Below are 13,710 nucleotides of genomic sequence, written 5' to 3'. Positions count from 1 at the left end.
CTTCATAAAATAAAGGCCGTGCAGCCTGAGAAAGATGCTGTCCATCCCGTGATGCCCCAAAGTCCAAGCCCGTCTACACACGAACCGTGAGTGCCAGCTGCCCGAGGGCCCTCACACCTTTCTTTTCTGGAAGACAGTCGCCCGGAGCCTTGCTGAGGAGCAGAGGAAGATGTGGCTTCAAGCCCAGAGCCCTCCCGGAGAGGAGCCCAGAGCTTTGAGGAGGCCGAGCGAGAGCCACCGCGGGGCTGGTGGCAAGCACAGTGCTTCCAGCGGGGAGGGGGCGAGCTCTCGTTCGGGTCTGAAGGAGAGCGGAGGGGGGGGGCACAGGCTCCGCCCGGCCTCTGTGAGGCCATCTCTGGGCTCCATGGGGAAATGCCTCACTGCTGTGCTGACTTAGTTTCTCTCTTCCTTAGACTCTACGACCTTTCCAGCCTGTGAAAATGGACTGCTGACCTCAAGTTCTTCAACACCTGGCTTTCATCCTCAATTTGGAGCAAAAGCAGAAGAGTAGGTCGGTTGGCTGCACCCCCCCCCCCCCTTTGTCTCTCTGCCTCTGTCTCTCTCATCAGACTTGTTCCTAGAACTCCAGCTTGCATGTGGCACAGAAACCTGAGTGTCGTCTTCTTTACTAAACATTAGACATGTGCTTATTCTTCCTGCTCTTTTTTCTTAGGAGCTTTTTTCCCTCCCGGAGCCTTACTATTCAAAGTGAGCCTCTCTGGCCATCAGCGTTAGCATCAGCGAGAGTCTGTTAGCAATGTTGAGTCTCAGCCCTGTTCCAGACCTTCTGAATCGGAAACTGCAGCTGAACAAGATCCTCAGGGACTGTTATGAGCACTGCAGTTTGGGAAGCAGTCTCCGGCCTAGGGATCTCTCTCCCTAGCCCATATGGTCAGACCAAGTCACCCACTGCCTTGGGGGAAAACTCACTATAGAATCAGAAAATAAAGTGGGGAGGGCGCATGCAAATGCCTGAATATTGAGTTTTAAAAAACACTGATTTAAATTTAAGGCAGAAATATTTCCATGTGTATTTATAGAATTTGTTTTTTGCCAGGCAAATTAAAAGACTCCACCCCTAGGGGAGAGAAGGTGAAGAAAACCATGGAGACAAGAGCGCAGCGATACCACAAGGCTCCTTTCCAGTGCCAGGGAGCCGCATGGCAGCCCAGCCAGTGCCCAGCTGCCCTTCTGATGGCCATCTGCTGGGAACACTCATGGACTTGCTGCCAGAGGCCTGTGTGCTGAAGGGCTCAGTTCTTCCTGTGCCCAGAGAACTTGCCTCAGTCCCCATCTGACTACCCAAGACCGCGTGAGCCCCAGGGCCTGGAATGGAGCAGGATCCCTAGGTACCTAGAGAGGTAGTGTGACCGGCAGAACCGCTTCACTAGGACTGGGATGAGACTGTTGTGGGCGGCGGGAATGGCACCGGGTGTCGGACTGGTGGAGTCTGACAGAACCTGGGTTTAGCAACCTCGATACTTAAGTTCTGGCTAGAAAAGGATTCATAGCCAAGACCCAAACTATAAGAGAACATTTATTTATAAAATCACAGAGGTAAAAGAAGGGATTCCTAGAAGAAATGGGCTTAGGAAACAAGTTATAGAGGCAAAGGAAGGGCCCTTGGAGCTCGGGAGTGAGGAAGTTAATGATAATGCACAGTGGGGTGGGGGGGAGAGGGAAAGGCAAGGTATGCTCCAGGGAGGGAGAGTGCACTGGGTCCTCTGTCCTAAGGATTTTTTTTTTTTTTAAATTAAATGAAGGTTTATTTCAAAATTAGTGTTAAAGTGTAAGCTGTTTTTGAGGGCTGGAGCCAGACTACATGAGTGGTGAGAGCATCGGCCTCCCTCCGACACAGGCGGAGAGCAGGCAGCGACCCCAGCCCTGCCCCTTGTCATGCGTCCAGTGGTTACTAGGGCCAGAAGCCAACGACAGCAGAGGACCCCTGCGTTTGCTCAAGTTTAATCTAGGTTAAGCTCTACACATTTAAATACACTTCGGAGGTTACATGGGGTCATGCAGTCCCTCTGATGGAATGACTCTTGCTCAGTGACCTCCGCGGCAAGGCTGCTCCCAAGGGCAGGGTTAGGTAGGGCAGAGCACTTTTAAAATGTAGTCGGTTAGCAAAGTGGGCACCTTGTCATTGTCCCCCTTCATGGCAAAGAGAATGTTCGTCAGCATCGGCAGGTCCTCCACCGACGGAGGGGAGGCTTTCTTCTCGTGGGGGATGGCTGTGTTCAGGAACTGTCTGTCGGTTCCCGAGGAGCCGGAAGTCTGGCGGAGGCTGCCCTGCAGGACGTTGGAGATGCCTTCCACGCTGAAGCGCTGGAGAGGCATCTGGTTCCTTCTCCATGGGGCTGCTCTGCAGGCTCAGCCCTTTCTCTTTCCGCCTTTTTCATCAGCTCGCTCTGTTCCTTCTGCTTGTTCTGAACCTCAATGAACACCGTAATGAAGGAGTTTTTCACTTCCTTTTCAAATTCCAGCTCATCCCGGCCGGCCAGCTGTTGCACCAGCTCCTCCGAGAAGTCGTGGATGGCACCCTCCACCTGGTCCAGCAGCTCGGTCAGCTCTGACCCAGACATGTGCCTCAGACCTTCATAGGACCAGTTGTTGTTGAAGGTCTGGGTCAAGGCCTGCATCTCCTGCAGGAGGATCGAGTCCGCCTGGGAGGAAGTTTCGCCTCCATCTTCCTCTTCCAGAACCTCATCTTCCTCCTCAGGGTCCGGGAGCTCTGCATCATTTCCTCGATCTCCTCAATTACCTGATCTGCTGTGAGTAGAGGCTCCTCATTGATCCCAGAGTCGTGCTCGCTCTTCTCATTTAATTCTTCCTCTTCTTTGTCATGGATCTCGGTGTCAGAGCTGTTGCCATTCAGAGCCTCGATGTTTGGGTCCCTCCAGTCTTCTGAGAGTGAAGGGATGTAATTGTCCGTCAGAGCATCCCAAACCTCTTCATCTTGCAGGGTCCCCTCCTCCTCCTGGATCTGGAACTGGTTCTTCACGTGAGCCAGGTTCTCGGTCTTGGCGTTGTAGTTCCGAAAGCAGACATTGAGCTTCTCATCAAACTCATTCACAAGGTCCTCCATGGACTTGAAGCTGATTATCTCAGAAGAGAAATTCTCAAGCTCAGAGAGGGAGGGGTCCTCCAGATGGTGGGGAGATGAGACATAAAAACACTGTGGCTTCTCCTCCCGTTCCTCTGAGCAGCAGGGCCGAAGGTCCTCGAATTCTTCATCCAGACTCACCAGTGGGGCCTCCATTCTTGCACGGCTGCAGCTTTCGGGGTTCGTTCATCTGTGCGGGTCCTGGAGGAGGGAGGCGGGTCCCGGGGTTCAGCGGGACACCTCCATCCACGGCACTGCCGGAGCGCGGCGCGGGGCTGCGTGTCCTAAGGATTTTAAGGGTGGAGGTTTTATGGGAGGTCCCAGGGGAAGATCTCAGAATATTCAGCAGCTTTCCAGATGTGTCCTTTCAGGGTCTAGGACTCCACTAATTGATTGATTGGCTCAAGGGTGGGGGTCATTACCCAATGCAACTGGTCCTGAGGTCAGCTGTGCCTGGTTTTGCTGCTTTTCTGGGCCTGGAGCTGAAATACAACTGAGGTCTAAATGTTTTCTCTAGGGAGGAAAGGTCAGGGGGTCCAGACCACATGACCAGTGATAGTCTAGGGGAGGAAAGGTCACCCTGGGGACCCTACAACTGTCCTTTGCTAGGCACCTGGGGAGCTTTCTGCCCTGGTGTCCTCCCATACCTGGCCCATCATCCTTGCTCTGGTCCTGTCTAACTGCTACCACAGGACTAGTACATACAGCTTTCAGTCTCTCACCAGATCGGGGACATCCAACCAACCCACCTACACTTTTGATTTACTTTCCTACTTTCATGGCTCATCATGTAAAGAGAAGGCTCTGAAGCTTCCAACTTCATCCTTCAAAGGAAGTAGAAGTGATGAAGCAGACTTACCGTATAATAGATTGTCAGAGCAGAGAATGATCTCAGTGTTCATACAATATAACCGTCACTTCCACCCTTCCTTCCATCCACCCAACCTTCCTTCCACCCACCCACCCTTCCTTCCACCTATCCACCCTTCCTTCCATCCATTCATCTACCCTTCCTTCTATCCATCCACCCTTCCTTCCACCCACCCACCCTTCCTTCTACTCATCCACCCTTCCTTCCTTCCTTCCTTCCTTCCTTCCTTCCTTCCTTCCTTCCTTCCTTCCTTCCTTCCTTCCTTCCTTCCTTCCTTCCTTCCCTCCACCCGCCCTTCCTTCCACCCGCCCTTCCTTCCACCCACCCTTCCTTCCACCCATCTATCCTTCGTTCCATCCATCCAGATTTCCATTAGTTTGACAAACATTTATGTCTCCCACAGATCATGCAGGGCACAGGGAGATTCGGTACTAGGCAAAAGCAGACACATGCCTGTCCTTTGGTGGCTCACTTTCAGTAAAAGGACTGTCACTACCCCATGAAAGAAGGAACTAGATGTGGTTTCCTCAAGGTTGTGTGGGCAGTGTGTTCTCATAGGGAGCGCAGGGCGCTGTAGGAAATGGGGAGTGAAGTCAATGTGTGAAGAGGGACAGACAAGGCTAGACAGAGACATCTCACTGCCTTCAAGCCTCTCCCTTCCTTCCTAGATGGCCAAGGTTGAATTTGTGGTAGAGGCAAAGCTGGCCAGCATGTAAGTCTGAGTGTGGCTAAGCTCTCTGCTTTCTTATTTGTTAGTGGAGCCTAGCCCACTGGCTTGTTTCACTTAGCGATTCACCTGGTACTGTGAAAAAGGAAAGCTTCGGATCCTTGCATTTTGGAAAAGTAAGGATTGTATCTCCAAGAAATACACTGGGAGAAGGATATGTCCTTCTGAAAGTCACTTTGCTAACAATATCTAGCAGTTTTTAAGGTCTTGTTTTATGCCAAGCACCATTCTAAGCCCTACTTGCATAATCTCCTTTAATCCTTGCAACAATGTTATGAGTTGGGTTCTATAATAAATAAAAATAAAAATAAAAATAATAATAATAATAATACTCCCATACTCCAAACCATTCATCCAAGGTCACTGAGTGGTAGAGCTGGAATCTGAATCCCAGGTAGTACTTGGGGTAGGAAACATGATGTAGAGTTGTTATACAGCAGGGATCTCCACCCAGGGCTGTTGCATAGCTGCACAGCAGGTCTGCTGTGGTGCAGGCCTGAGGCTCTGTCCACACTTGGGGGGGGGGGGTCGGTGTCTAGTTTTCCACAGTCACCATCTTGAAATTGCTAATAATTATGTTTAATTTTAAGCCTCATAAGTCAATTCTGATGGAAAAATGGAATGTGTGCAGCCCTGTGCATGCTTCCTCTCCAACTCTAGGTCTCCCCCCATCCTCACTGCTTAGCAACTGCAGCCACCCCCCACCTGGCCACCAGGCCCCACCTAGCAATCAGCACTGCCCTCACCCCAGACAGAGGCCTAGGTGCTCGCCTCCAGGAAGGTCAGATTGGGTGGTGTATAGGAGCAGGGCAGGACCGGGCAGTGCCTCCTGCCCACCCCTATCTCTACTGATGTGCTCCAGCATGGAGGTTGCAATCCCTTGGGGGTGCCTGTCCTCTGTGGGTCAGGGCCCAGGCTGATGGAAAGGGGAGAGTGGCTTGCCCACACCTGGCTGGGCATGGGGCATCAGTCTGTTGGCTGCTGGGAGGGAGGTCCTGCAGCTCTGTGGGGGTGCCAGGGGTGCACTGAGTTGTGGGTCCAGCTGCCTGTGACAGTCTGCACTGCCCGGCGACTATCCCCTGCCTGAGGGAGGGGGCATTAAACAGCAGATAGAAGCACAGGTAGAGGGAGAGACAAAGACAAAGACAGCGGAAGAATAAAAAAAAATATTTTCTATTTTAATAGTTTCAAAGGCATGTTTTGCTTAATTTTTGAACAAGGGGCCTACATTTTCATTTTTCCCTGGACTGCTGGGCTGACAGGGTGGAGAGGGCTACTACTCCCACTATGCCTCCAAGGAAACCTTCTCTCCCCACCCAGAAAGACCATGGCACTGCCGGGTCCTGCCCTGCTCCTAAACACCACCTAGTCTGACCCTTCCTGTGGTTAGCGCCTAGGCCTCTGTCTGGGGTGAGGGCAGTGCTGATGCTGGGTAGAGCCTGGTGGCCAGGCGGGGGGTGGCTGCAGGTGCTGAGCAGTGAGGGTTGGGGGAGACCACGTCTTCAAATGGAGCTCCTCACCAGTCAAACCTCATCGCTCCAGTGTGGGCCAGTCTGATGGGTTAGGCCTGTGGCATTCCGTCTGTCTAGCTCTTAGAGTTCCCTCCCGTATATTTTATTTTACTTAGTTTTTAATACTTATGTTTGAGTGTTGGCCATGCTGTCCTCCTTCCGCAGACTCTCATTTATTCCCACAACAGCCCTGTGCAGTACACGCTGCTATTGTGGCCGTTCCACCTGAGGAGACTGAGGCCTGAGACGCTAAAAAGTTAGTGCCACGACTGTGAGGTCTTTCTGCTGCCTCTTTGCCAACCATCTTTGCCTGTACTTCCCGCTTGATAAAATAGCTTTTCTTCTCCTTCACGTCTAGCTTCATGGAACTTAAAACTTATGGATTTTGAAGCACCATTCTTAACATGTTTCTGAGGGGCTTGGGATCTGCCCTGGGCAAGCTTCCCGGAGTGGGAAGGCCTGGGTGCTGGTCCTGCGAACACTTTCCTGGAAGAGGAGCTACTGGGAACATGTGAAAGAGGCCGTCAAAGGAACATGCCACTTGGGCGAGACATTTCCAGTACCACCCCATCATGTTGCCAACAGCCAGTCACTGTGGCCAGCTGCCAGCTGTTACCGGGAAGTCTGCGGCACGGAGGCACACTGGAGACTTTCTTTGTGGGTCTTTCATTCAAAAGAGACACTCTGAGAATGTGTAGGTTATAGCCCCATCACCCTGGGCCAGCTTTGGAAGGCCATGCCAGGGTTAGTCATTGCAGGCTGGCTGCTGGCTCTCTGGCGGCAGTGCCCAGTGGATGCTGCCAGCTGGCCCTGCTAATTACCTGTCGCCCAGGAAGGGGAGGGAATGTGAGAAAGGACTGGAGTCCCAGACAGAAGGCACTGAAGCATGGCAGGCTGGCATCTCTGGAGTGCAGGCTGCCTCGCCAGCCCTGGCAGTAGCTTGGCTGTGCGGAGAATGACTTGGCATGTCCTGCCTGTCCCCCCCCCCCCCCCCCAGCTCCGTTGCGCAGGCCTGCCTCCAGAGCTAGCAGCCTCTTCAGTCCCGAGTTTTCCCCAGGGCATCATGGGAATTGCTGAGGATGAGTTTTGGGCAGGAGCCCAGAGAGGGCAGGAGAAGAGCAGACCAATGCTGTTAAATAGAAATTTAATGGGAGCCAAAAATGAAATTTTGAACGTTGTAGTAGCCACATTTTAAAAAAGTAAACAGAAATTTTATTTAACATAATATATCCAAAACATTGCACTGGCCAGGTGGCTCAGTTGGTGGGAGCGCTGTCCTGCACACCAGGAGGTTTCGGGCTCAGGGTTCCATGCCCAGTTGGGGCACGTGCGCGAGGTAACCGCCTCATCAATGTTCCTCTCTCACATCGATGTTTCTCTCTCTCTCCCCCTCCCTCCGTCTCTAAAATCAATAAACATGTCCTTGAGTGAGGATAAAAAACACCTATATCCTAAGTATTACCATTTTAACATGTAGTCAATATAAAAAACAGTATTGACATATTTTACATTTTTTGGGTACCAACTCTTCAAAATTCAGTGCGTATTTTGCACGTTCAGCACATCTCAACCAGGACTGACACCAGGTGCCAACAGCTGCCCGGCCGTGGCTGCCATACTGGACAGCTCAGCACCAGGCGGGCGGCAGAAAATACAACTCAAAGTGCACTGTTGCCTTTCTTTGACCATATTTGGGTTTTGTATTTCAACTTCCAACCTTTTCTTCTAGGCTTGACATTTGCTCTCCAAGCCCTAGATCTTTGTGGGCTGAAGACCAGCAGCGTGATGTCACTGGGAGCTCATTAGCGATGCAGAATCTCAGGCGCCAGCCCTGACCTGCTGGATCAGAACCTGACTCTCAGCCAGTTCCCCAAGCGATCTGTACAATCTGAAAATGCTCCCAGCTCCTCCTGATTGCTTTTGGCCTTCACTTCAGTCTTGGGCTCCCTTGTCACCTGGATTCCCTTGTCCAACTACTGAACCATTGACAATTATGAAATATAGATGACACCTGCATTCTCTGTACTATCCCCAGGCTGTAGAAAGCCAAAAAAGTGAAAATTTAACAACTAATGAAACTGATAGGTTGGCTACCACTTGAACATTTACTAGGAGCCAGGCTCCGTGCTCGACACTTCTCATGAATGATATCACTGACACCTCGTCTACTTCAGGACCCTGCTGCGTCATTACACCCATTGTCCACACACTGCTCATTTCTGGTGGGGTAAATTAAATCCTGGGTCTGCTTCTTGGGAAAGCCCATGCTCTTCGGCTAGGTTCAAATTCATGTTTTAGTGTGTATGTCTGTGGTGGTAGCGGGACTTACTCTTGCTCAAAGCTCTTCTCACTCTGATTTGTTCATTCCCCATGTCCTTTCTCAGAGTGGCTGCTCCATACTTTGTTGTTCTTGAGGCCCAGCTTCACCAGCAGACCTTCAGAAAATACCTCTGCTTCTACGGAGAGCTCATACCATCACACGTAAGTGACTTCAGCTTCCTGCTTCTTAGTCGGGAAATCTCTGTGCATCTCTGCTGCACCCCGACTTTGACTGTTTACTGGCTTCCAAATAACCTCGTGACTTTTGAATTGTAGCTGGGAACTTTCTTGTGTGTGAGGTGCGTGGGTGGAGGAGAGCACTACTGAGTCTGCATTAGTGTTCCAGAGGTCACAGCTGGGCACTCTGACCTACATCAGGCGACTGGTTATTAGAGTCGCCCTCCATGCCAGGTCCACCAGGACGCACGCCCCTCAGGGAAACTGGGATGTGCCAAAGATGAGGTCCAGGACCTCGTTCTCCCCTTCCTCCTCTTCCTCCTCCTCCTCTCCATCTCCTCCTTCTCCTCCTCTCCTCTTCTCCTCCCATCTCCTCCTTCTCCTCCATCTCCTCCTTCTCCTCCATCTCCTCCTTCTCCTCCTTCTCCTCCATCTCCTCCTTCTCCTCCATCTCCTACCCCTCCCCTTCCATCTCCTCCTCCTCCTCATTCTCCTCTATCTCCTCCTCCTCCTTCTCCTCCTCCTCCATCTCCTCCTTCTTCTTCTCCATCTCCTCCCCCTCCATCTCCTCCTCCATCTCCTCCTCCCCCTCCTCCATCTCCTCCTCTTTCTCCTCCTCCTCCATCTCCTCCTCCTCCTCCATCTCCTCCTCTTTCTCCTCCTCCTCCTTCTCCTCCTCCTCCTTCTCCTCCATCTCCTTCTCCTCCTCCTCCTCCTCCTTCTCCTCCTCCTGCCCTGATGAGTTTCTGTACCTGGTCCATCTAAAACAAACCATTTACTCTCAAGTGTCCTTGGTTAGGGAAGATAGGATTTACTAGATTGCTGCAAACTGCTGTTTAACAATCTGTCTCAGTCTCCCTGTTCCACTTGTCCTGGCTTACTGCCTGTCTCATCTCAACTGGATCTACTTAACCAGACAAAGAGGCTCTTTCTCTTCCTTCTGAATTAAGAGCTTAAAGGGAATTTATTCCTTCACTTTCTCACTCATTCATTATTTACTCACTGAACATCTACTCTCATGACTTTAGTGGTGAGTAAGAAAGCCAAGATTGCCATGTTCTTGGAGAGTGTATTCTAGTGGTAGTGAGAGATTGGAAATAAAGATGCTAAGTAAGCATGGTAATTATGACAAATCCTATGAAGGGTCGAAACAGTGATGCCGTAGGTGTTGGCTGGTCAAGGTGGGTACATCACATAAGCTGGTGCTCTCATTATCCACTGCTGTTCAGTCAGTCACCCCAACACTTCATGGTTATCTCTGCTCCATGGAGTGGCAGTTGGTGTGTTCAACTGGGGTAGAGGATTGTTCCAAGGTGACTCATTCGCATACATAGCTGGCAGGTTAGTGCTGGCTTCAAGGACTCAGCCTGGACTGTCAGCCATGGGCTCCAGTTTCTTTCCTTGTGGCTGTTTGGGCTTCCTCACAGCCTGATAGCCAATTCTAGCCTGATAGGCATTCATATTCCAAGATACAGAGAGCGGACTTCACTCTGTGTCTCTTTGTGTGTCCAAATTTCCTCTTCTTGTAAGGACACCAGTCAGATTTAATTAGATCCCACGCTACTGGCCTCAGGTTAATCTAATCATCTCTTTAAAGGCTCTATCTCCTAATACCTTAACATTGTGAGGTACTGGGGTTAGGGCTCCAACATATGACTTTTGGAAAGACACAATTCAGCCCATAACACATACTATGAAGATACTGGATTCCCATGCAGGTTCAGTGAGATGCTGTGACCAGTGGAGGCTACAGCAGAAATCGGGTGCGAAGAGAAGATGGCCTGAGGCGGATGATGGCGGAACAATGGATGGACTCTAGATTAAAGCTCTGCTGTGGTTTGGAAGTGGTGAGTAAAGGAAAAGGGGAATCAGAAATGACTGAGATTTGTAGTGTAAGCCTCTGGACAGTGAGGATTCATGCAGCTGGGCCTCTTATCTCCTTCTACACTGTGTCTGGCTATGCTTGAAGCCTTGCTCTTCCAAAGGTAACCCAACAGAGTCCCAGTCCAGAGGCCAACCCAAAGATCCTAAGCCAGGATCCCTACTAGACACACAGTCTTGTTTTCAACAACTGACAGCAGTTCTGAATATACGGGGTGTTATGGGTTGTAATTGTGCAATCCAAAAAATATGTGTTGAAGTCAGTACCTCAGAATGTGACCGTATCTAGAAATAAGTTTATTAGAGGGACAATAAAATGAGGTTATTAAAGCGGACCCTAATCCAATATGACTGGTATCTTCATAAAGGAGAAGTTTTGACACAGACACACACGTAGAGGGAAATGATGTGAAGACACGGGGGATGCACGTGAAGACAGAGGCTTGGAGCTATGCAGCCATGAGGCAAGGAACACCGGAGGGACCAGAAACAGAGCGAGCCAGGGAGCAGTCCCTTCCCTGGCCCTTCGGCGGGAGCCTGGCTCTGTCAGCACCTCGGTTTTGGACTTCCGGCCTCCAGCTGTGAGGCAACACATTTCTGTTGTTTTAAACCCCTCAGCTTGTGGTGCTTTGTTAGGCCCCCAGCCTCATGCGCTGGGTAAACCGGAGGGGCTGGGGAGCTCACCGGAGCAGCCCTCAGGTCAGGTCTGCGGGGAGTCAGTAGACCTGTAACCCAGCTTCCTCGCTTCCTGTAGTTGGGGAGACTGAGGAGGGGGCTAGACACAGTTCCCGGAGTTTCTGCAGTGGGAGTAAGCTGCAGTCATCCTGAGCGTAAGTGACCGGATGACCCACTCCTTTCCACTGACTCGTTTCTTCACTTCTGCCAGTATGTCCAGGGTCTCCCAAATAAATGCCTTACACCCAAATCCTTGCCTCAGGTCTACTTCTAGGAGACTCAGCCTGAGGTAGAAGTCACCCCAGGGCAGCGTAGTCCTGGTGTCCCAGCTCCCCCACCCTCCAATCAGATAAGCTGGCAGCCACTGGAGAAGGCCACCCTCCTCCCAGCCTGGCCTTGGCTATTTCCGCCACCTATCCTGGGGGATAGTGGTGACAAGATGGCCCGTCTAAGGGAGTTAAAGAAACAAAACCCCTCTCGATTTACCCTCCACGTTTGTCTATCTCTGTTCTGTCAGTGGTCCGCCCGAGGGCTAGGGGAGGGCACACTTGCCAGTTACTGCCTCGGTGGTAAGTAGTCCCCGAAAGCAGGAGAGCAGCAGTGTTCGTGCCGCTCGGCTTTCCTAGGCCAGGCCCCACTGTGCTCAGAGTGGGTTCTACAGTGGAGGAAGGTGGGGAGACCGATTAGAGGAACATACCACCGAGAGCTCAGGGAGTGAGATTTCTTCTGCTTGCACACTGTGGGTGTTTAAAATACGTCCACAAATGTTGACATTCTTCTCTTGAAAGTAGAAACTAACTCCCCTCGGGTGGGGCTGGACTTAGTGACCCCCTTCTAACAAACAGATATGGCGGAGTTCATGATGTGTGACCTTCAAGAGTAGATTGTCAAAGGCATCTGAACTTCCTCCTTTCTCTCCATAGTCGGTCATTCTGGCAAACGCAGGCACCATGTCATGACACTTCAAAGAAAGACTGGAGAGGGCCACCTGGTGAGAAGCTGAGGCCTCTTGCAAACAGCCCCAGCAAACCTTCAGGTGACCGTAGCCCCAGTGGACACAACATCTTGACCACAACAGAGCCAGACGGAAACCAGCTGAGCCACTCCCAAATTCCTGACCCACAGAAATTGTGGGGTGGGAAATCTTTCTTGTTTTAAGCCACTGAATTGTAAGGATAATTTGCTATGCAGCAATAGATAACTAATATAACTATATATACTATTTGATCTTTAGTGGAGGTGGAGAGATAGACTATAAGAACTCATTAAGATTTTAGGGAGTGAAATCACTCTAGCTCATGACATACAGCAGAGAGCAACATTTCCTGCCTGTACCATGTGCCAAATCAAGGCACACCATGGGGGACAATATATAATCACAGAAGTCCCATGGAACAAGAATTTTCTAGCTGAATGATAGTTCAGAGAGTAGAAAACTCTCATTTAAAAAAATAGAGAGACATAGGTAAAGAGAAAATAAGTGATTTTCCTAAAGTTATATCCACTTTGGAGGGATCCTGGCCTGTGAGTTGGAAGCAATAGGCAAACTCCAAGGAGTTATGATGCCAGGAGTCAACCAGTGGTCCAGGGGAAGTCTTTCCTGCATGCTATCAGCACTGAGGGTTCATAGATGTATTTGCAATTTCCAGGAAACAAAACTGTTTGTGAAATTCTAATTCAGGATTAATATGTAAAATTGATTTATTTTTAGTTCAAGGAAAATTGTTGACATCTTTCCTTAAACAAGCCTTAAGACCCCAAACACAGACAGAAAGTAAGTGTTGACTTGTGTTCAGCTGCTTTGTGCAGAGACTGGCTGGCCATCTGCCAGCTCCTGCCTTCACAAGGAAGGTTCTCGAATGCAAAGACAGACTGAGGAAACATCTCCAGACCAGACATGCTCCACAGTGGATGCTAATTAAAAAGATTCAGCTCTTTAAAAGAATCCTTTTCAGAAATAGTAAGGGTTGGGCTTCTTATTTTGTGGAGTCCCAGATAATTTCAGTGTGACCAAGTCCTGTGCCTTAAATGACCGATGGCATTTAAGCAGGCAAATAGCCTTAACAGCAACCAGAAACTTCAGGGAGAAGCTTTTCTCAAAGGCCTACTCTCTTTTCTTTATCCATCAACATCTTTTTACAGCTAGTAATAGTTCTGAGTTTTGACTTAAACTTAATAATTCTGACCCAGTCAGTCACCATCTTCCTCTCTCACCCAACTAGGCACCACTCTCCCCTTTGTTCCATTCCAGCCACACTGACTTTCTGTTGTTCCTAAAACCAGCCGGTTTCCTGCCTCAGGGCCTTTGTACCTGCCTCTCTTTTGTTATTGTTAATCCTCACCTGGGGATATATTTTCCATTGATTTTTAGAGAGTGGAGGGGGGAGACATCCATGTGAAAGAGGCACATTGATTGGTTGCCTCCCACATGCCCCCAGTGGGCCAG

At 50.3% G+C, this 13,710-nt stretch overlaps 1 pseudogene across 1 annotated transcript; it reads right to left on the bottom strand.

The window, feature by feature from the left end:
* Nucleotides 1–1,934: 1,934 nt before the first annotated feature.
* LOC308567631 (fasciculation and elongation protein zeta-1 pseudogene) lies at nt 1,935–3,259 on the bottom strand (annotated as a pseudogene). The gene has a single exon. The product of its transcript is annotated as a fasciculation and elongation protein zeta-1 pseudogene (transcript).
* Between the last annotated feature and the right edge of the window lie 10,451 nt (nt 3,260–13,710).

This window comes from Miniopterus schreibersii (genome assembly GCF_964146895.1).
Source record: "Miniopterus schreibersii genome assembly, chromosome: 15".
NCBI lineage: Eukaryota > Metazoa > Chordata > Mammalia > Chiroptera > Miniopteridae > Miniopterus > Miniopterus schreibersii.
The sequence above is the reverse complement of the archived record's forward strand: the minus strand, read 5'-3'. Positions and strand labels throughout refer to the sequence as shown.